This window comes from Oryctolagus cuniculus, chromosome 5 (genome assembly GCF_051225735.1).
Source record: "Oryctolagus cuniculus isolate XC-2025 breed Fujian yellow rabbit chromosome 5, ASM5122573v1, whole genome shotgun sequence".
NCBI classification, from domain to species: domain Eukaryota; kingdom Metazoa; phylum Chordata; class Mammalia; order Lagomorpha; family Leporidae; genus Oryctolagus; species Oryctolagus cuniculus.
The window spans coordinates 150993370-151015668 of NC_142871.1; the positions used below are offsets into that span (position 1 = coordinate 150993370).

A 22299-nucleotide genomic window follows, 5' to 3' on the forward strand; every position below is an offset into this window, starting at 1 on the left:
ACCTAATGCAGGGGCGGAGCCAAGATGGCGGAATAGTGAGGGCGCGCACCGATAGTCCGGGAAAATTTAGTTTAATAAAAGGGGAGTTACGGTAGCCGCAGAAAATAGAACCAAACAAAAATTGCAGGGGAAACCCTTCTGAATGGAGCAGGCGTGAATCGGAGAACAAGGTCGCCCACCACGCGGAAGCCAAGTTGCGGGACCCAGCCTCAGAAGCCCCAGGGTCTGCGCGACAGTGCTCCAAGGAGAGTGCACGCCACACAGAAAACAGCGGGGAGACTTGAGACGCTCAGGGCTCCGAGTCCACACATCGGCGCTGGAAGGGGAGGTGAGCTCAATAACCCGAGACATTGGTGGGGAAACGGGGGTCAGAATCTAGAGGGGGGCCGGAAAGTGCAGCAAACTCACTACCGGAAAGAAGGAAAAAAAAAAAGCTTCGGGTTTCTCTTCCCCTTAACCTTGCAAAGGTTACAAGGCTGCAAGACTTGAAGAATTCCCAAGAGACAAAGAGCAGGCCTCCTCTTTGGATTTACATATCAGTGGGGGAGAGTTAAGGAACTGAGTCACTACAATTCAGTAGCCTAGGCAACCCAGTGGGAGTCCAGAGGAGCCAAAGACTGGAAGCTAAATACCATCAATTCTGCACAGCCCTGCCCTGCAGTGTTACTTACCCCCTGAATAAATAAAATAAATAAATAAATAAAAAGAGAGAGATTTACCACGCATAACCTGAGGGTGTCACCTTTGCACACCCTTAACCTGGAAGAACCAGGCAGAGCTCTCAGGCCGCACCCATCTCAAGCCTCCAAGGCTCCTCCAACAGCAGGCAGTCCACTTAATGCGGACACAGTATATATAAAAAAAAAAAAAAAAAAAAAAAAAAAAAAAAAAAACGCACAGTGACGCAAGAAGAATTAACTATGCCGAGTAACAAACACAGAAATAGAGGGAGCAAGATCAACGATGACACTATGATGCCTCCAAATAAGCAAAACACCCCAAGCCAAGAGTATGAAGATGATGAGATAGAAGAAATGCAAGATACGGATTTCAAAAAATTTATGATAAGAACATTTAGAAGTTTTCAAAAGCAAATCCTTGAACTACAGAAATCCTTAATGGACAAGATTGAAAATCTTTCTCGTGAAAATGAAATTTTAAGGAAGAGTCAAAATGAAACTCAGAAACTAGTAGAACAGGAAAGTGTAATAGTCAAGAGAAATCAAAATGAAATGAAGAGCTCAATAGATCAAATGACAAACACATTAGAAAGCCTTAAAAACAGAATGGGTGAAGCAGAAGAGAGAATATCGGACTTAGAAGATAGAGCACAGGAAAACATACAGTCAAACCAAAGAAAAGAAGAGGAAATTAGAAACCTGAAAAATATTGTTGGGAATCTACAGGATACTATTAAAAAAACCAACATTCGAGTTCTAGGAGTTCCTGAAGGCATGGAGAGAGAGAAAGGATTGGAAGGCCTTTTTAGTGAGATACTAGCAGAGAACTTTCCAGGTTTGGAGAAGGACAGAGATATCCTAGTACAGGAAGCTCATAGAACCCCCAATAAACATGACCAAAAGAGATCCTCACCACGACACGTGGTAATTAAACTTACCACAGTGAAACATAAAGAAAAGATCCTAAAATGTGCAAGAGAGAAACGTCAGATTACTCTCAGAGGATCTCCAATCAGACTCACAGCTGACTTCTCATCAGAAACCCTACAAGCTAGGAGGGAATGGCGAGACATAGCACAGGTGCTAAGAGAGAAAAATTGCCAGCCCAGAATATTATATCCTGCCAAGCTCTCATTTGTGAATGAAGGTGAAATAAAGACCTTTCATAGCAAACAGAAATTGAAAGACTTTGTGGCCACTCGTCCGGCCCTGCAAAAGATACTTAAAGATGTGCTACACTCAGAAACACAGAAACACGGCCATCAATATGAAAGAAGGGAAAGGAAGAACACCTACCAGTAAAAGAGCATGGGAAGCTCAAAGCATATACTAGAAAATATTTCCGGGAAAATGGCAGGGCAAAGTCACTACGTATCAATTGTCACATTGAACATTAATGGTCTGAATTCTTCAGTTAAAAGACACCGTTTAGCTGACTGGCTCACAGAACACAACCCAACTATTTGTTGCCTACAAGAAACACATCTCTCTAACAAAGAGGCATGCAGACTGAAAGTGAAAGGTTGGAAAAAGATATTCCATGCCAACAGAAACCAAAAAAAAGCAGGTGTAGCCATATTAATATCAGACAAAATAAACTTTAATACAAAAACTGTTAAGAGAGACAAAGAGGGACACTATATAATGATTAAGGGTTCAATTCAACAGGAAGATGTAACTATTATAAATGTATATGCACCTAATTACAGGGCACCGGTCTATTTAAAAGATATGTTAAGGGACTTAAAGGGAGATTTAGATTCCAATACAATAGTACTGGGGGACTTCAATACTCCACTCTCAGAAATAGACAGATCATCCGGACAGAAGATCAACAAGGAAACTGCAGATTTAATTGACACTATTGCCCAAATGGATCTAACAGATATCTACAGAACTTTCAACCCTACATCTACAGACTTCACATTCTTCTCAGCAGCGCATGGAACCTTCTCTAGGATTGATCACATACTAGGCCATAAAGCAAGTTTCAGCAAATTTAAAAGAATTAGAATCATACCATGCAGCTTCTCAGACCACAGCGGGATGAAGCTGGAAATTAGCAACTCAGGAAACCCCAGAAAGTATGCAAACACATGGAGACTGAACAACATGCTCCTGAATGAACACTGGGTCATTCAAGAAATCAAAAGAGAAATCAAAAACTTTCTGGAAGTAAATGAAGACAACAACACAACATATCAAAACTTATGGGATACAGCAAAAGCAGTATTGAGAGGCAAATTTATAGCAATAGGTGCCTATATCAAGAAATTGGAAAGGTACCAAATAAATGAGCTTTCAGCGCACCTCAAGGACCTAGAAAAACTGCAGCAAACCAAACCCAAATCTAGTAGGAGAAGAGAAATAATTAAAACCAGAGAAGAAATTAACAGGATTGAATCCAAAAAAACATTACAAAAAATCAGCCAAACAAGGAGCTGGTTTTTTGAAAAAATAAACAAAATTGACACCCCATTGGCCCAACTAACTAAAAAAAGAAGAGAAAAGACCCAAATCAATAAAATCAGAGATGAAAAAGGAAACGTAACAACAGACACCACAGAAATAAAAAGAATCATCAGAAATTACTACAAGGACCTGTATGCCAGCAAACAGGAAAACCTATCAGAAATGGATAGATTCCTGGACACATGCAATCTACCAAAATTGAACCATGAAGACATCGAAAATCTAAATAGACCCATAACTGAAACAGAAATTGAAACAGTAATAAAGGCCCTCCCAACAAAGAAAAGCCCAGGACCAGATGGATTCACTGCTGAATTCTACCAGACATTTAAAGAAGAACTAATCCCATTTCTTCTCAAACTATTCAGAACAATCGAAGAAGAGGGAATCCTCCCAAATTCTTTCTATGAAGCCAGCATCACCTTAATCCCTAAGCCAGAGAAAGATGCAGCACTGAAAGAAAATTACAGACCAATATCCCTGATGAACATAGATGCAAAAATCCTCAATAAAATTCTGGCCAATAGAATACAACAACACATCAGGAAAATCATCCACCCAGACCAAGTGGGATTCATCCCTGGTATGCAGGGATGGTTCAACATTCGCAAATCAATCAATGTGATTCACCACATTAACAGACTGCAGAAGAAAAACCATATGATTATCTCAATTGATGCAGAGAAAGCATTTGATAAAATTCAACACCCTTTCATGATGAAAACTCTAAGCAAACTGGGTATAGAAGGAACATTCCTCAATATAATCAAAGCAATTTATAAAAAACCCACAGCCAGCATCCTATTGAATGGGGAAAAGTTGGAAGCATTTCCACTGAAATCTGGCACCAGGCAGGGATGCCCACTCTCACCACTGCTATTTAACATAGTTCTGGAAGTTTTAGCCAGAGCCATCAGACAAGAAAAAGAAATCAAAGGAATACAAATCAAGAAGGAAGAAGTCAAACTATCCCTCTTTGCAGACGATATGATTCTGTACTTAGAGGATCCAAAGAACTCTACTAAGAGACTATTGGAACTCATAGAGGAGTTTGGCAAAGTGGCAGGATATAAAATCAATGCACAAAAATCAACAGCCTTTGTATACACAAGTAATGCCATGACTGAGAAAGAACTGCTAAGATCAATCCCATTCACAATAGCTACAAAAACAATCAAATACCTTGGAATAAACTTAACCAAGGACGTTAAAGATCTCTACGATGAAAATTACAAAACCTTAAAGAAAGAAATAGAAGAGGATACCAAAAAATGGAAAAATCTTCCATGCTCATGGATTGGAAGAATCAACATCATCAAAATGTCCATTCTCCCAAAAGCAATTTATAGATTCAATGCAATCCCAATCAAGATACCAAAGACATTCTTCGCAGATCTAGAAAAAATGATGCTGAAATTCATATGGAGGCACAAGAGACCTCGAATAGCTAAAGCAATCTGGTACAACAAAAACAAAGCCGGAGGCATCACAATACCAGATTTCAGGACATACTACAGGGCAGTTGTAATCAAAACAGCATGGTACTGGTACAGAAACAGATGGATAGACCAATGGAACAGAATTGAAACACCAGAAATCAATCCAAACATCTACAGCCAACTTATATTTGATCAAGGATCTAAAACTAATTCCTGGAGCAAGGACAGTCTATTCAATAAATGGTGCTGGGAAAACTGGATTTCCACGTGCAGAAGCATGAAGCAAGACCCCTACCTTACACCTTACACAAAAATCCACTCAACGTGGATTAAAGACCTAAATCTACGTCCTGACACCATTAAGTTATTAGAGAACATTGGAGAAACCCTTCAAGATATTGGCACAGGCAAAGAATTTCTGGAAAAGACCCGGGAGGCACAGACAGTCAAAGCCAAAATCAACTATTGGGATTGCATCAAATTGAGAAGTTTCTGTACTGCAAAAGAAACAGTCAGGAGAGTGAAGAGACAACCAACAGAATGGGAAAAAATATTTGCAAACTATGCAACAGATAAAGGGTTAATAACCAGAATCTACAAAGAGATCAAGAAACTCCACAAAAACAAAACCAACAACCCACTTAAGAGATGGGCCAAGGACTTCAATAGACATTTTTCAAAAGAGGAAATCCAAATGGCCAACAGGCACATGAAAAAATGTTCAAGGTCACTAGCAATCAGGGAAATGCAAATCAAAAGCACAATGAGGTTTCACCTCACCCCGGTTAGAATGGCTCACATACAGAAATCTACCAACAACAGATGCTGGCGAGGGTGTGGGGAAAAAGGGACACTAACCCACTGTTGGTGGGAATGCAAACTGGTCAAGCCACTATGGAAATCAGTCTGGAGATTCCTCAGAAACCTGAATATAACCCTACCGTTCGACCCAGCCATCCCACTCCTTGGAATTTACCCAAAGGAGTTTAAATTGATAAACAAAAAAGCGGTCTGCACCCTAATGTTTATTGCAGCACAATTCACAATAGCCAAGACCTGGAACCAACCTAAATGCCCATCAATGGTAGACTGGATAAAGAAATTATGGGATATGTATTCTTTAGAATACTATACCGCAGTAAGAAACAACGAAATCCAGTCATTTGCAACAAAATGGAGGAATCTGGAACACATCATGCTGAGTGAAGTAAGCCAGTCCCAAAGGGACAAATACCATATGTTCTCCCTGATCGGTGACAACTGACTGAACACCAAAAAGGAAACCTCCTGAAGTGAAATGGACACTATGAGAAATGGTGACTTGATCAGCATAGCCCTGACTGCTAATGGACAACTTAATACATTATCCCTCACAGTATTTTTTTTTTGTCTGTTCTACTTAATATGACTGGTTTAATTCTGTAATTATCACACAGTTATTCTTAAGTGTTGAAAATTAACTGAAATGTGATCCCTGTTAAACATAAGAGTGGGAATAAGAGAGGGAAGAGATGTATAATTTGGGGCATGCTCGGGCTGACTTGCCCCAATTGGTAGAGTTGGAAACATACCAGGGGATTCCAATTCAATCCCATCAAGGTGGCATGTGCGAATGCCATCTCACTACTCCAAGTGATCAATTTCAGTTCACAATTGATCATAATGAAAGGACTAAGAGTCAAAGGGAGCACATAAACAAGTCTAGTATCTGCTAACACCAACCGATAGAATAAATAAAGGGGAGAGTGATCCAACATGGGAAGTGAGATACTCAGCAGACTCATAGAATGGCGGATGTCCTAAATAGCACTCTGGCCTCAGAATCAGCCCTAAAGGCACTCGGATCTGGCTGAAAAGCCCATGAGAGTATTTCAGGCATGGAAAGCCAAGACACTCTGGCAAAAAGATCTCTGTGAGTGAGATCCCAGTGGAAAGAACAGGTCTTCAAAGAGGGAGGTGCCTTTCTCTGAAGGGAGGAGAGAACCTCCACTTTGACTATGACCGTGTCTAAACAAGATAAGAGTCGGAGAACTCAAGGGGCTTCCATAGCCTTGGAAACTCATAACTGGTGCATAGGGAGATTACTGATGCCATAGACAGGAGTGTCAATTGGTAAAGTCAACAACAGGAGTCACTGTGTACTTACTCCTCATGTAGGATCTCTGTCCTTAATGTGCTGTACACTGAGGCTTAATGCTATAACGAGTACTCAAACAGTATATTTCACTTTGTGTTTCTATGGGGGTGCAAACGACTGAAATCTTTACTTAATGTACACTAAACTGATCTTCTGTAAAAAAAAAAAAAAAAAAAAAAAGAAAGAAATTATCTATTCCCAACTTGACTCTCACTGGGATTAAACATGACAATAGGTCTGATCTGATTTCATCATCATTTAAAAAAAATCATCTATTATTTTTCACTTTATGTTTCTGTGTGGGAGCAAACTGTTGAAATACTTACTTAAGGTATACTAAGCTGATCTGTATATTAAGATAATCGAAAATGAATCTTGATGTGAATGGAAGGGGAGAGGGAGTGGGAAAGGGGAGGGTTGTGGGTGGGAGGGACGGTATGGGGGGGAAGCCATTGTAACACATGAGTCGTACTTTGGAAATTTATATTCATTAAATAAAAGATAAAAAAAATACCTAATGCAATGTAAATGCTATGTAGACAGTTGTTATACTGCATTGTTTATGGAATAATGACAAAACGAAATCTTGTACATGTTGAGTGCGGCTCTAATGTTAGTTCAGATACGTTCATTCCAGGGTTGGGCCCACGAATGCAGAACTCACATGCACGGACTGAAATAAAGCAAGGTGAGGAAACAGAGAATGTGTGCATGTGCCTCTGTTCTCAGTGGTGGGATAAATGGCCTGTCAAGAGTTAAAAAGAGTCAGAAAGGCTTCATTTTGAGAATTATGTCCATTGTAGGATTTTACTTTATATGAAGTTCAATACAGTGATGAATTTCCTTATCCAAAAGTAGAAGTGCTTGAACTTCAATAGACATTTCTATATAAAAGTTATCACAGAAGGGGAACACTCACAGCCATTATGGAAAACAGAACAGAGGTTTCTAGAAAAACTGGAAATAGAACTACCATAAGATTCAGCAATCTCCCTACCAGGTATATATTCAAAAGAAATTGTTGAAAAGATATCACACTCATATGTTCACTGCAGCACCATTCACAATAGCCAAGACATCAAATCAGGTGTCCATCAAAAGATGAATAGATAAAGAAAGCAATGGAATAGTATTCGACCTTATAAAAGAATTAAGTCCTATAATTTGCAGCAATATATATGGAATTGGAACAGATTATTTTAAGTGAAAAAATTTATGTAATAAAATAACTTTGCTGCATGTCCTCACTTTTATGAAAAAGACAAAAATGTTGATTTTAACATAGAGAAAGGATAGTGGTTACCAGAGCCTGGCATGGGTTTGGGGGTGCTGCAGGTATATAGAGGGGATAATTAACATATACATGGGTGCAGTTAAAAAGAAGGAATAGCTTCTCCAATTCTATTGCACACTATGATAACTAAAGTTGATAAAAATGAATTGGTTATTTCTAAATAACTAACAGAGAGAATCTGAATGATCTCAACACAAAGAAATTATAAAAGTTTTAAAAGATTAATATACCAACTACCCTAATCTGATTATTACACATTGGTTACATGTACTGAAATGTTACACTGTACCCATAAATATGTACACTTATTGTATGCTAATTAAAAGTAAAAATATTATTGGCTGGTACCACAGATCACTAGGCTAGTCCTCCTCCTGCGGCACCGGCACCCCGAGTTCTAGTCCTGGTTGGAGCGTCAAATTCTGTGGTTGCTCCTCTTCTAGTCTAGCTCTCTGCTGTGGCCTGGGAAGGCAGTGGAGGATGGCCCAAGTGCTTGGGCCCTGCACCCGCATAGGAGACCTGTCTCCTGGCTTTGGATTGGTGCAGCGCGCCGGCTGCAGCAGCCATTTGGGGGGGTGAACCAACAGAAGGGAGACCTTTCTGTATGTCTCTCTCTCACACTGTCTAACTCTGCCTGTCAAAAAAAAGAAAAAAGAAAAAGTAAAAATATTTTTAACAGAGAGCTACTACAGAATTGTTGCAAGCCATTGACTTTGATTTTAATGACATTTGGATGGCTAATTGTGAATCCAGTGTGCTGGAAGTAAAAAACGCATTGGTAAAATTCAAAAAAATAACATAATATTTGAAACTATGATTACTGTATTTAACATATATTTTATGTTTTTTTCATTTTTAATGTTTTTATTTATATAAGGGGAACAAATTTAAGTATTTCATATATAGAGATTTAAGAGCATAATACATCCCATTCTTTGTTCCCTCCTTTTTTCCCTCCCACCCTCCCTTCTCCTTCCTTTCTTATTTTTCTTTTAATTTTAACAATGACATACTTTCAATATACTTTATAATTGCAATTTTAACCCTCCACTAAATAAATAATTAAAGAAGTCATAAGTAGAAAGACCACTGGTCCTCAAAAATACAGACAAGGGTCATAAATAATACTCAAATCTCAAAATGTCAATTTCATTCATATACATAGCATTTTTTTTACTATGTGTATTAACTACCACAAATCAGGGAAAACATATGATACCTGTCCATATGGGACTGATTTATTTCACTAAGCATCATTGTCTCCAGTTGCATCCATTTTGTTCTGCAAGACAGGATTTCACTATTTGCTACTGCTGAGTAGTATTCCATCATGTATATATACATCACAATCTCATTATATAAATGGAGATCATTCAATATATTCTACTGAACAACAAGAACTGACTTTTTTCCACAGGCAAATAAAACATTAATTTGACTCAAATGATCAAATTACAAAAGGAAGGAGAGGTTTACTGTATGCACTGTGGTTTCTAGCATGTTTAAAAATAACATGATTTCAAAAGATCAACAACCACTATTAAAAATGTTCCTGTCACTAGTGATATTGCCAGAGGGGGAAACTTGCAGACCACGCTGACTTTAAATCCAGTCTGGAGCCCTAGCTGGGTTCAGGGTACTCAACTAATCTAGTGAATGAAAACCGCATTTCTTTCTCCCCATTCCTCAACAAGGGTACCCAGCAACCTGCAGGGAAAAGTCGCCTAAACCTTGAGCACTGACTCAGAGCTCCCATCCCCACATAGCACATGATTCTGGGTATTCACTGAAGAGCAGATGCTCCACTAGGCCACAGACGTATATAGTTCAAAGACAAAACACATCAGAAAACTAACAAGTGTTTCCAAAAATGCCTAAAATTAAATTAAGAAACACAAGAACAAGGAATACAACATGACTCCCCAAAAGAAGTACAACACTTCAATATTAGATTGAGGAAATGCCTGAAAATTCTCAGAAAATTAAAAATAATTGAAATAATATCACGTATCTTTTCTGACAACAATGGAATGAACCTGCTACTTAAAATTCTCTAGAAAATACGCAATCAAATACCAACTGAACAACATGCTAATGAATGAATAGTGAGTCACAGAAGAAATAAAAAAAATTCCTGGAAACAAATTAAAATGACCATATAACACATCAACATTTATAGAATATGAAAAAGAAGAGTTAAGAGGTATGTTTACAGTAATTGGGGCTTACATCAAGAAATTGGAAAGGCATCAAATAAATGAGCTATCAATGCATTCAAGGATATAGAAAAACAACAAATCAAACCCCAAATTAGTAGGAGGAAAGATATACTTAAAATTAGAGAAGAAATAAAAAGTAAAACCAGAATAAAATAAAAAAGATCAGTGAAGTAAATAAAGGGCTATTTTTTTGAAAAAAACAAAACAAAATTGCTATACCATTGGCCCAACTAATCAAAAAAAGAGATAGAAGACCAAGATCAATAAAATCAGTGTACTTGTGTACTGACTCATAAACAGACCCAGGAATCCATTCATTTATTTATTCCTCCTTTGAATCTTACCCTTCATTCTACAAACACCTAATGGGTGGTGCTTCCCAAAGAAAGTGGCCCTCAAGTTGACTTTTGCAATGCTTACAAAAGGAACCTAGTTTTTGTGGTGAAGAATTTTGTAAAGGGTATGGTCATCACCGGCTTGATTAGCTTGAGATAATAAATGTAATTTGATTTGCTTTGAACTGTGGAACAGGGTAGGGAGGTATAACATCAATTCAAATCATGGTTGGCCTGATCTGCAATGTCAGAGCTGGGACTTCCTCCTGAAACGAGGTAACAGGAGGAAGGTATGAGCAGCCTTCTGTTTTAGAAGGAATCCCTCAGGAAAATCCCTAGCAATCAATGGTACTCAATCAATAACTCTCAAATGAAATAGTAAGTGATCAGGGCTGCATCTAAGGCAATAACAAACAGGAAAAAAGAGGACCATGATAGAATCCATAAAATGTTGAAAGCAAGGCAAGTGTGGGTTAAAAATGAGGGAAATCAAGTATGCCTATGAAAAAACAAAACAAAGCCTGGGTTTCTTGTTCAGGCTTTACAACTACACTCATCCACATTGACAGGCCTATATTTTGGAGGCACAAATGCTGATACGATTTATCCACAATTGGCATTTCTAGAAGCCACAGGAGGGGGAAGATAGGTGTTTGACAGAGTGGTAGAGACGATGTTGAGGACACTCACACCTAAGATTGGAAAGCCTGGGTTCTAGTCCCAGCTCAACTCCCAATGCCTGATAACATGCACACTGGGAGCAGGTTAACACTCAAATCCTTGGGTCCCTGCCACCTACTTGGGAGACCTGAATTGAGTTCCCAGCTCATGATTTCTGCTGGCCCGGCCTTGGATGTTGCAGGCGTCTGCACAGAAGATGTCTCTGGCTGTCCATCTCTCTGTCTTCAGTAAATAAGTAAATGCTATCCATTCATAGGGGGAGAGTGTACATTTTAAGACATATCAGTCTATAGCCTGGATGATCCCTCTGCAAATTTTTGGGTGGATTTCATTTTAAGTCATCTCTTCACAATTTCTACTTAAAAAATTGGCATATTGTCCCAGCATAAACATCTGCTTTGATTCAAACAGTTCATATAAAAAGCAACAACACAAACTTCATAATAATAGCACCAAAACAAAGCCACAAGCAACCCACAAATGATAAAACAAGATCGTCTATTTTTAACATTTGTTTTAATATCAATAGGAGCACATTTTTGAAACAAATAATACCAATTTTTCCTATGTTATTTTCAAATGCAAATGTGTAAAAACACTCTGAGGCAAGGCTTTGGAATCCTTCAACTTAATAAACTCCAGCTGCCTTAAAAAAAAAAAAAAAAAAGCTACTTATCCTTGCACCATTTGCCTGAACCTCAGCAGATCTGAGATGTGGTTAAATTGCTCCAGAGTCAAACTACAGAAAGAAAGCACTATGAAGATTTGGGGAAAGAGGGGAAATGTTTAAATCACTTTTTTGCTCATATGGAGGACAGTAATATAACTTCTGAAACTGTCTAGCACTGGACTATAAACAAGTCACTCCACAGTTAATCTTGTAAACCTGAAAAAAAAAAAAACTTTTATTGTAATCCCTTCTTGGCTTTAGAAGAGAAGGGAAAGGAATGTGCTTAGTTATCTTTCACACTCAGAGATACCAACCATTGCGTTCTGCTATCCATGTGGCCTAGTTTCATCAACTGTAGTGCAGAATATGCTAAGCAAGTATCTACAGCAATTTCACTGAGGGATCATCAGTCATCTCCCCCATCAAACTCATTCATATTTTGTATTTTTAACAAATTTACATTTTGACATAATTTTAGACTTTAGAAACACTTGCAAAAATAGTACAATGAGACCTCTTCTCTCTTTCAACCTGTTACATTTAATGGTATCTTATATAACAATAGTACAATTGCCAAGAAAAATGTTGATACAATATTATTAGCTCAATTGTATTTTTCAAATTTTACCAATTTTTTTTTTTTGACAGGCAGAGTGGACAGTGGGAGAGAGAGACAGAGAGAAAGGTCTTCCTTTGCCATTGGTTCACCCTCCAATGGCCGCCGAGGCCTGCGTGCTGCGGCCGGCGCACCGCGCTGATCCGAAGGCAGGAGCCAGGTGCTTCTCCTGGTCTCCCATGGGGTGCAGGGCCCAAGCACTTGGGCCATCCTCCACTGCACTCCCTGGCCACAGCAGAGAGCTGGCCTGGAAGAGGAGCAACCGGGACAGAATCCGGCGCCCCGACCGGGACTAGAACCCGGTGTGCCGGCGCCGCAAGGTGGAGGATTAGCCTAGTGAGCCGCGGCGCTGGCCAAATTTTACCAATTTTTCCACTAATGCCATATTCCTATTTTAGTAACCTGTTATATTTAGTTGTAAATATCATCAGTAATATGTGAAAATATCATGTAGTTTGATACGATGTACTGTATCTTTTTCTGGTAATTTTGACAGAAATGTACGAATTTAGCAAATCATGAGTCTAACCCAAATTGAGGAATATGTGAATAAATAACTCCTTAGGACTCTCCAAAAGCATGCACCAACCTCATGAAATACCAAATAGCTGTTTAAACTGGGGAGATTAAGAACTAGTGACATATTTTCTCACTCTGGGAAAAACAAATCAAATCAGAGAGGTGTTGGGGGCGGGGGGAACTGATCTAAAGGACCCAGAGGCCTAGGCAGGGTAGATCCAGGCAACACATGAGCACAGTTCTGTAAAAGATGGGTGTCCTTATCTGCCATTGTGTTTCCTAATCAAGAATCGACCAGGATGATCTTAAAGCTTCACTTTCTGTAGCTCCATCTTCAAAACACACTTCAAAATAGAATGTGGTGAAACTGACAGGCTTACATGTAGATTTTTTAGGCAGGTGTTTTAATCTCGGAAGTTTATATATTTTTTATTCTGAGAATAACCATGTTTTTCAATCTTGATTTATGGAACATCCATATTTTAGTGAATTAAAAACAAAACAAAAACAAATGACAAGTCACATGAATCATCCTGATTGCAAAGTGAACAAGAGGTAATTACAGCATATACAGTTTTTGTCGATAATAATGACACAGAATTTAGGTGGCCACAACTATGCATCAATGTCTAGGTGATTTGTGCATATTATCTTGCCTAAGTCTCATAAAAATCTATGAGTTCTAATTATCCCCATGATGTGTTTTGAAAAATTGAAATCGAAAGTGGTGAATTTCCTTCCAGGGTTATAACATTATTAACAGGTAAATCCAGAATTAGCAGAACTATAAGATTCCTATGACTAAGAATTTTAAATTATACCAAGATATTCTTTGAGACTTCATATGTTCATTGAAAATCTACTTAAATAAAAAGAAAACAACACACAGCCTTAATACTATAAAAGTTTCATTTTGAGTGATTCTAGTAACTTTGGGGAAGCTATTTGTCTGGTAGCTATTAATAAAACAAATTTAATTCAGCAGCCATCTTTATAGAAAATTCATCAGTTTTCATATTTATAGATTTTCCAGCTTCCTCACCTGAAGGGTTCACATAGCCCTTTGCTATTCGATTTTTTCTCTTGTATGTATTCCACTGATGTAGCTACTAGAGATTGTCTGCTAGTCTGCTTTGGGTGATGAACTGTCAGTGTAACTGAGGTCCAGAAAGCATCCCAATCTTGAATTCAAATAAATTTACATTATCGTTTCCTGTATCACTTTTAAGTTTTGTTTACAGCGAATTGCCCTAAAAGTTTATATGATAAAAAGGCTTCCATAGCCTTGGAAACTCATGACTGGTACATAGGGAGATTACTGATGCCATAAACAGGAGTGTCAATTTGTAAAGTTAACAACAGGAGTCACTGTGCACTTACTCCTCATGTAGGATCTCTGTCCTTAGTGTGCTGTACATTGAGACTTAATGCTATAGTGAGTACTCAAACAGTATATTTCACTTTGTGTTTCTATGGGGGTGCAAACTGTTGAAATCTTTACTTAATGTATACTAAACTAATCTTCTGTAAAAAAAAAAAAGAAATTATCAATTCCCAACTTGACTCTCACTGGGATTAAACATGACAATAGGTCTGATCTGATTTCATCATCATTTAAAAAATCATCTATTATTTTTCACTTTATGTTTCTGTGTGGGAGCAAACTGTTGAAATCTTTACTTAATGTATGCTAAACTGATCTTCTGTATATAAAGAGAATCGAAAATGAATCCTCATGTGAATGGAAGGGGAGAGGGAGTGGGAAAGGTGAGAGATGCGGGTGGGAGAGACGATATGGGGGGGAAGCCATTGTAATCCATAAGCCGTACTTTGGAAATTTATATTCATTAAATAAAAGTTAACAAAAATAATCAATATTTTTGAAAAATAATCAAGAAAAAGTAAAAGAAAAAAATAGAAGTATGGAGATGCTTAGCCAATTACTATTTCTAAATCAAGTTAACATTCATTTAATGCAATCCAGTCTTAAAATCATAACTGTATTTTTAACTGATAAACTTTATATTTTAACAAAGTTTAGCAAAACTAACTGGAAAACCACACATAAGCTCTGTCTCCACAATCTCACAGCCTTCCCTAATAACAGCTTGCTGCACAAGAGTGGTGCATTTTTAAAACTGAACCTACAATGGCACATTAGAAGTTTCAATAAGAGTTCACAGTATACATTGGAGTTTGCTCTTGGTGTTGGACTTTCCTTGGATTTGCAGGAATGTGTAATGATGTTTATTCTATTACTACGTTATCAACTGGAATGCTTTCACTGCCCCCCCAATCCTCTGTGTTTTGCCAATTCATCTTTGCCAATCATTAAACCATGATTAACCACTCATCCTTTTACTAGCTCCATAGTTTTGCCTTTCCCAAAATGTCATATAGTTGTAATAGTATAGTACATAGATTTTCAGGCTTAGCTTCTTTCAATTAGTAATATTCATTTAAAGTTCCTCCATATCATTTCATGACTTAATGGTTCATTTCTTTTTTTAGCACTGAATAATATTCCACTATCCAGATGCACCACATTTTATCTACTCATCTCTTAATATTCATTTTGGTTGCTTCCAAATTTTGGCAATTTTGAATAAAAACATTGTATGAGGACAGAGGCTTTTAATGCAGTTGGCTAAATACCAAAGAGTACATTTTTAAAAAATTTTTCACAAAATTATGCTTAGTTTTGTAAGAAACTCCCAAAGATCTTCTAACATAGAGTCATCACCCATGATCATATTTTCAGAGATCCAAAGGATCTCTACGATAATTTCTCCTCATTTGGTTTTCATTTAAAAAATAATCTGTGAGTTTAAAATGCATGAATACTCTGCTTCACATGGCATCGATTAGATGAATCAGGATCTCCTATGAGTGACATTCAGGCATTGATAGAAACAGGGACGGGGGTAGCTCTTTCCTGAGACATCGGGATTCCTCCAATGGCCACACTTAGCTGCAAGACTCCTGAGGGGCCTTGACAAACCATCCGTAGGCTGCCCAGCAGTCTGAGATACTTCCATCCTACCAACAGCCTCTCTTTCCATCCCAAGGGGTCAGACTTCTATCAACCTCCCACTTCTCCTTACACACATTTCTCTTAGCGAAATTCTTTCCTGTTCTTAGCATGTGTTTCTCAGAGGATCCAGACTAGCACATGGGTCAACAAAACATTACAGGCTGGTGGTTGAAAACCAGATTTATTTTTCTTCAGCAAGCATCACTTAGCACGTTAAATTTATGATCATTTTAACGTCAGAGTGAAGCTTTGCTTTGTTAACAACATTTAGAGATGGAGAGGGAGGGATGAGAATATTACTTTGTTCTTAGAATTTTATCTGTAAATCACTGTGAATCTGTTAAAAGCTAATTAAAAATTAAAATTAAAAAAATTAAAAAATAAAAACTATCTTGCACCACCACTAGAAATACAGGAACATTTTTTTTTTTCATTTAAACTGGTGTGTATTTCATGCAACCTTGAGAAAATCTGTGTTAATTCACAATGAATTTGACACAGTTATCTGCAACTGAGGGGGATGGTGAGAGTCATTTCCATGAGATCAGTTTTATCAAGCTGATTCTAGTTAAATTGTTTTCCATTTCAGCTACTTGTTTCCCCAAGATCAAGCCACATGAGTTGGATTCTCTCTCTAAGCCTCACTCTCAGTTGTGCCCCCTCCTATGAAACAAAACCACCATCAACAGCTAATGTGTGTTTTACCAAATACATCAACCCCACCCAGTCTTACTCATTCACCACAACCTAGTTTTTAAACACTGCTCAGATTCCTGCTTCAATCTTTTCTGCCCATTTTTGCTAGCTCTTCCAATAATTTTGGAAAGCCCAGAGGCCAATAAACAAGTAAACTTGGATAGCCACAAACCACAGTGCCCCAAGTGTAAACTACTGCATCTGCTTACTTAGCATACTTCAAGCTGGGGCAAAGCCATTGGTAGCTTTAACTGGAATCCTCTGAGGAACCCCCTCAGTATGCTGGGAACTCGACATTGGCATGTGCAAACGACAGTATCCCCCATGTGCGGACTCTGAAGAGAGCATAAAGCTAATTTCTCAGGTTGTTATAGGGGACTAGTACTGTTGCTACCAAAGTTAAAATTTCTTCAGGATCTTTGGGATCTAATCCACTCTTTTGTGTAGGAGAGAAAGGGAATGAATAAGGAGGAAACTCACAAGATTCACTGCACTGTCCCCTGGTTTCTGACTTTTTAAGTGAAGTTGCCAAGAAATAAGCGAGCAGACCAGAAACGTCGACCTGGTATCAGCCATGTCCTTCCCTGCGTGACTGAACAGAAAGCGCTGTGTCATCAGGGGACCAGGCTCTTTAGATCTGTTTATTCTGTAGAATGCCCTGGGGAGCACGAGGGGAACAGCTTATGTAGTTAGTGCATACTCACACCCAAGTGATCCAGATTAATACAACTCAATTTCTAGACCTGTTCATGAGATCATATCCAAGCACCAGTCACCTCCACGAACTTCAAGTCTAGGAACTGCTACTCCAGGTCTAAGACATTAAATCTAGAAATTTATCATGCATCCAAGTCATCTAGACATCCTCCAATACAAAAATTACCAGGCTGCATTACTAATTTCTGATTAACTAGCCTTAGGTGAAGAAATCGATTTTTGCTCTTGGTTCTTCTCTCTAGCCTCCTCTGGTCTCTCTGCTCTCTTGGCTCTTCTCTCTTGGCTCATTTCTTCTTGTCTCTCTTGTCTCTCCTCTCTGTCTCTCTCTCTCTTACAGTCTCCTCTCTTTTTCCCTCTTCGCCCCTTCCCTCTGGTCTACTGAGTTTTCCCCCAATAAACCCTTTCCCTTAAAAAACAAAAAAAATAAATGGATTTTTAGCAAGTCCCTAACACTTGATGCTGTAAGGCCAGGGATGACGCATTGAGAACTAACACTCTGGGAATTCTAGGTCTCTCTGAAGGCATATTTAGTAGACTTGGGCTCACATTTCACTGGCAAAAAGGGAACCAGAATATTACCTATTTTCATTGAGCATATCAAACACATTCTATCCCAAACATATTCAGATTCTCTTAAATAGGAGAAAAGGAGAGAACAAAGCCCTGGAAATGATAGTACAGTGATATCCCATTATTTGTGGCTTGCCTTCCATGGTTTCACTGTTCTGTGTCCAATCATGGTCCAAAAATATTAAATAGAAAATTCCAATATAAATAATTTATAAGTTTTCAATTGTGAGTATTCTGAGTATGTGATGAAATCTCTGGCCATGCCACTCCACCAGCCTGTGATGTGAATCGTCCCTTTGCTCATCATAAGGTTGACTATCATCATATCACTGTGCTTGTCTTCAATGGCCCTTCTTTTATTTAACAATGGCCCCTCAATACCAGAGCAATGATGCTGGCAATTCAGATAAGCCAAAAAGCCTTAAAGTGCTTCCATTCAGTAAAAATGGCAAACGTTCTGAACTTAATAAGAAAAATAATTCTGCGCTAAGTTTGCTGAGATCTACGGAATGAATGCACCTGCTCTCTATGAAACTGTGGAGAAGGAAAAAGGAAGTGGTGCTAGTTTTTCTCTGACATCTTAAACTGCAAAAGTTACAGCCACAGTGCGTGATAAGTGCTTATCTAAGATGGAAAAGCTACCTTATGGGGTGTAGTGCTTTCTGTGATTTCAGACATCTAATGGGGTCCTGGGAAGTACACCAATGCATAACGGGTGACAACTAGGTTTTGGGGAAGCCTGAACCATAGGCAGCATCTAAGAGCCCCAACCAAATCAGACTGCCCTTGACTCTGAAAGCTGAGGGGGATCCACACTCTTTCAGGAACAGGCAACAAGTAGTATCAGCCGCAGCCACATACTCAGGTGAGCAACACTTGAATAGCCTCATTTGTATGAATATTCCATTATTTAAAGGAAAAACACGTTTCATAGCAGCAACTCTACCCAGCATTCAGATAGCAAGCAGGTATGTGAAGAGTTAACGCCTAACGGCCTCTTCCCTGGGCAAACTCTGCTCAGAGGGTCACTGGTGAGTTGGCTGCAGCAGTGAGGAGATAGGGGGTGTGTTAGCACTTTGATCTCATCTGGCTGCAACTCTTCTTTCTCAAATACCATTTTCTTCCTTTCTTTTCTCCTGGGCAGAGATCTCACACAATTCCTGGCTCACACCATGCAGCTTTAGATTCACTGCCAGTAGATTAGCTGAGTGACTGAGGGTGCACATACCTGTATAAAGTGCTCTAATACCCCTAATTCTCCTCTTACCTCCTGCACACTGTGCCTATTCGGAATGATTGCAATGCTTCCCATTTTGTAATGGTTGAATCTGAAAGGGAAGTGGGCCCTGAAATGCTTTAGTGCAGAGCAATTTTAAAAGATTTGAAAGCTTTTCCCTTGAAGCCACAAAATGCCCTGAAAGCTTCTGATCACTGGACCCTGCTCTATCCCACACAGATCTGACCAAGTCCCTCTTCTATCAGCCACATATACACTGAAAAATTCCTGTCTTTAATCATTAAGTCATTCCTACTGCTTCAAATGACTCCATGGCTCTTATGAAAGCTAAAATTATTTTTACTTGAAAAACTTCAGGCTTGTGATTTTTTGTAACTGAAAGAATAGTGCCCATCAGTAAAAATGACATAAAAGCAATGGTTTGCATCCAAAATATGTCTTATTGTGTATGTGTGTGTGTGTATATATATATATATATATAAAATGCAAGGACCTCCAATGTGTGCTGTTCTCATTCAGTTGAAAAGCAAAAAGGAAGGGACACAGTTGCTGCAGTGTTGATGACACTTGTGCTACAGCACAAGGCTCAGTGAAGGGATGATGGACAGTCACAGAGCCACACAGTTTGCTGCTGTATCTGCTATGTCTAAGACCTTTCACAGGGTGCAGTGTGGTATTTCGTTTCTTAGGCTGCTCAAATCTTTCCTTTAAATTGCCCACCCTGGCTCTGATTGCCATCCCTTCAGAGAGCCATCCTTTACTCTGGACATTTGAATGTTAACTGGCTTTTTAGGAAATGCAATCATAATCAGTAATTAGTGAATCCCATGTTAGATCTCTATAAAACACAGTTTTTCTTCCTTCTCATTTTTGGTCTTAAAATTATTTAAAAGGGTATATTCATCATTACCTTCTTAATTTTATAGAAGTAAAGTTGTAACATTTTTGGTGCTCTCTAACAATCAGCTCAATTCCTTTTATCAATGTTACCATTCTGTGCATTTTATGTAATATCTCATAAAGAACATGTCAGGGTACCAGCATTGTGGCAGAGTGATTAAAAACACTGCATAAACTGCCTGCGATGTGCATATCCCGTATCAGAGCACCAATTCAAGTCCCAGCTGAGCTGTTTCCAATTCAGTTCCCTGCTAATATGTATGGAAAAGCAGTGGGTGATGGTCCAAGTAGCTGGGCCCCTGGCACCCACGTGGGAGACCAGGATGAAGTTCCTGGCTACTGACTTCATCCTGACCTGGCTGATGCATTCATTTGGGGAGTGAACCAGCAGATGGAAGGTATTCTCTCTCTCTCTCTCTCTCTGTGCCTTTCAAATAAATAAACAAATCATTCTTTAAAAAAATCACACCATTTCTATTAGAATTACTTTGGATTAATTCATGCAGTAGCCACTCAGTCCATCAGTGTGTGTCTACTACACGTTACATACAGTGCCAATTGTAGGAGATACAAGAGGAACCAAACGAAGGAGTCAGAGTTGCAAGAACCCATGAGTTAACACTTATCCAGGAAATTGATAAAATTGATAAAAGTGTAAAAAGGGCATATTTAATGTTTCTTAAGTAAGCTCTGGAAATTAAGAGATAATTTAATTTCAGGTAATTTTCTAACTGTGATAGGGAGAGGTAAGCAACTAAAAAGGCTTCCTCTGGTATCCAGAGGGTACCCTCCCTTCTTTTAATTCTTCATTTATTAGTCTTACCACTCTCCTTCACTTTCTAATTCTTGGTCCCCAGCTCACAGACTGTTAATAAATAAATTGCTTCTTTATGACTGTCGTCTTACTAGTTGGAGGACTCTAAGCATGTGTAACACATGTCCACCCCTGGAATTCCTCCTTATTTATACTGGGGTTACTATCACTGTAAGAGCATAAGACACAATGATTGGATAGATGCACAGATGGATGAATGGGTGGGTGGATGGATGGATGCATGGATGATGGATGGATGCGTGGGTGATGAATGGATGCATGGATGGGTATATGGGTGTGGATAGGGGCATGAACACCTAGCCCATGCCTAAGGACAGTGCCTATCACATTGGCACATCATTGAAGTCACCACCATGGGTTATTTAAGCCATATGGCTTCTTCATAAATACAAATACATTTTGGGGGGTTTTAAAGGATTTCTGTAAAGCACAGTGCATGTGGAAAGACAATTATATTCTACCATAAAGAAAAACTCTTTGAAGTTATTTCAGAGAACATCCGATTTGACACCATGGTTTGCAGATGAGAAAAGGAACCATGATAGGGAAATATTCTACCTGAAATTTCATTTCTACTTAGAAAGCTTTTCCTAGAACCCAACATTCTTTATGTCCAGCCCAAGGCTCTTCCCAGTGCACAGTATGGACCACATTTGTAAACAAGTGAAAACTAGGCAACATCATGAATGTCTGACAATTCAGTGGAAACCTGAATGGACAGATGGTTCACCAGGCCTCCTGGAGACCAGCCAAAGGTCTGGGCAGAAAGAAGAACAGGGCACCTTGAATTTATGTTTGCTTAAGAGGTTGCAGAACGTTTACCCAGAATGGGTAGCAGATGCTGCAACTTCCCATCTGCCTTAGTTATGCAGCTGAGACTGAAATTCTGTGAAGCCATGTCCTCTGTAGCAATTCAGAGTGTTTAGTCTCCACCAAAAGAAAATTTAAAGATACAGAACAACATAAAAAAAAACTTGAAGTCGGAGAGCATCCGTGATGTCATTTAAATCTTATTTCATTTTCCTTAACTGTATGGGAAGAACAAGATTTAACACAGTGGCACACTTAGGAGAAGGAGCGAAGGCATGGAAGAGCATTAAGAAGACGCATTGCCCATGTTAAAGGAAAATCGCTCTATTTGTTTTTCTAAATGAATAGTAAAGCTGTATGGATATTTCCTTTAACATGTATCATCATGTATATGGAGGCTTTTTTTGTAACTTGGTAGACAAGTATAAAACTCTTCCT

At 38.7% G+C, this 22299-nt stretch overlaps 1 long non-coding RNA gene across 2 annotated transcripts in view; it reads right to left on the reverse strand.

Moving 5' to 3' along the window:
* Positions 1 to 22299, reverse strand: part of LOC149126791 (uncharacterized) — a 51343-nt gene that overhangs the window by 21997 nt on the left and 7047 nt on the right. Inside the window, exon 3 of one of the 2 annotated variants that reach the window (XR_016233489.1) lies at positions 8039 to 8656. The exons of the other annotated variant lie outside the window; for it this stretch is intronic. This is a non-coding gene — a long non-coding RNA (uncharacterized LOC149126791). Of the gene's footprint in view, positions 1 to 8038; positions 8657 to 22299 lie in introns of those variants that run through there. 2 annotated transcript variants of the gene reach the window in all.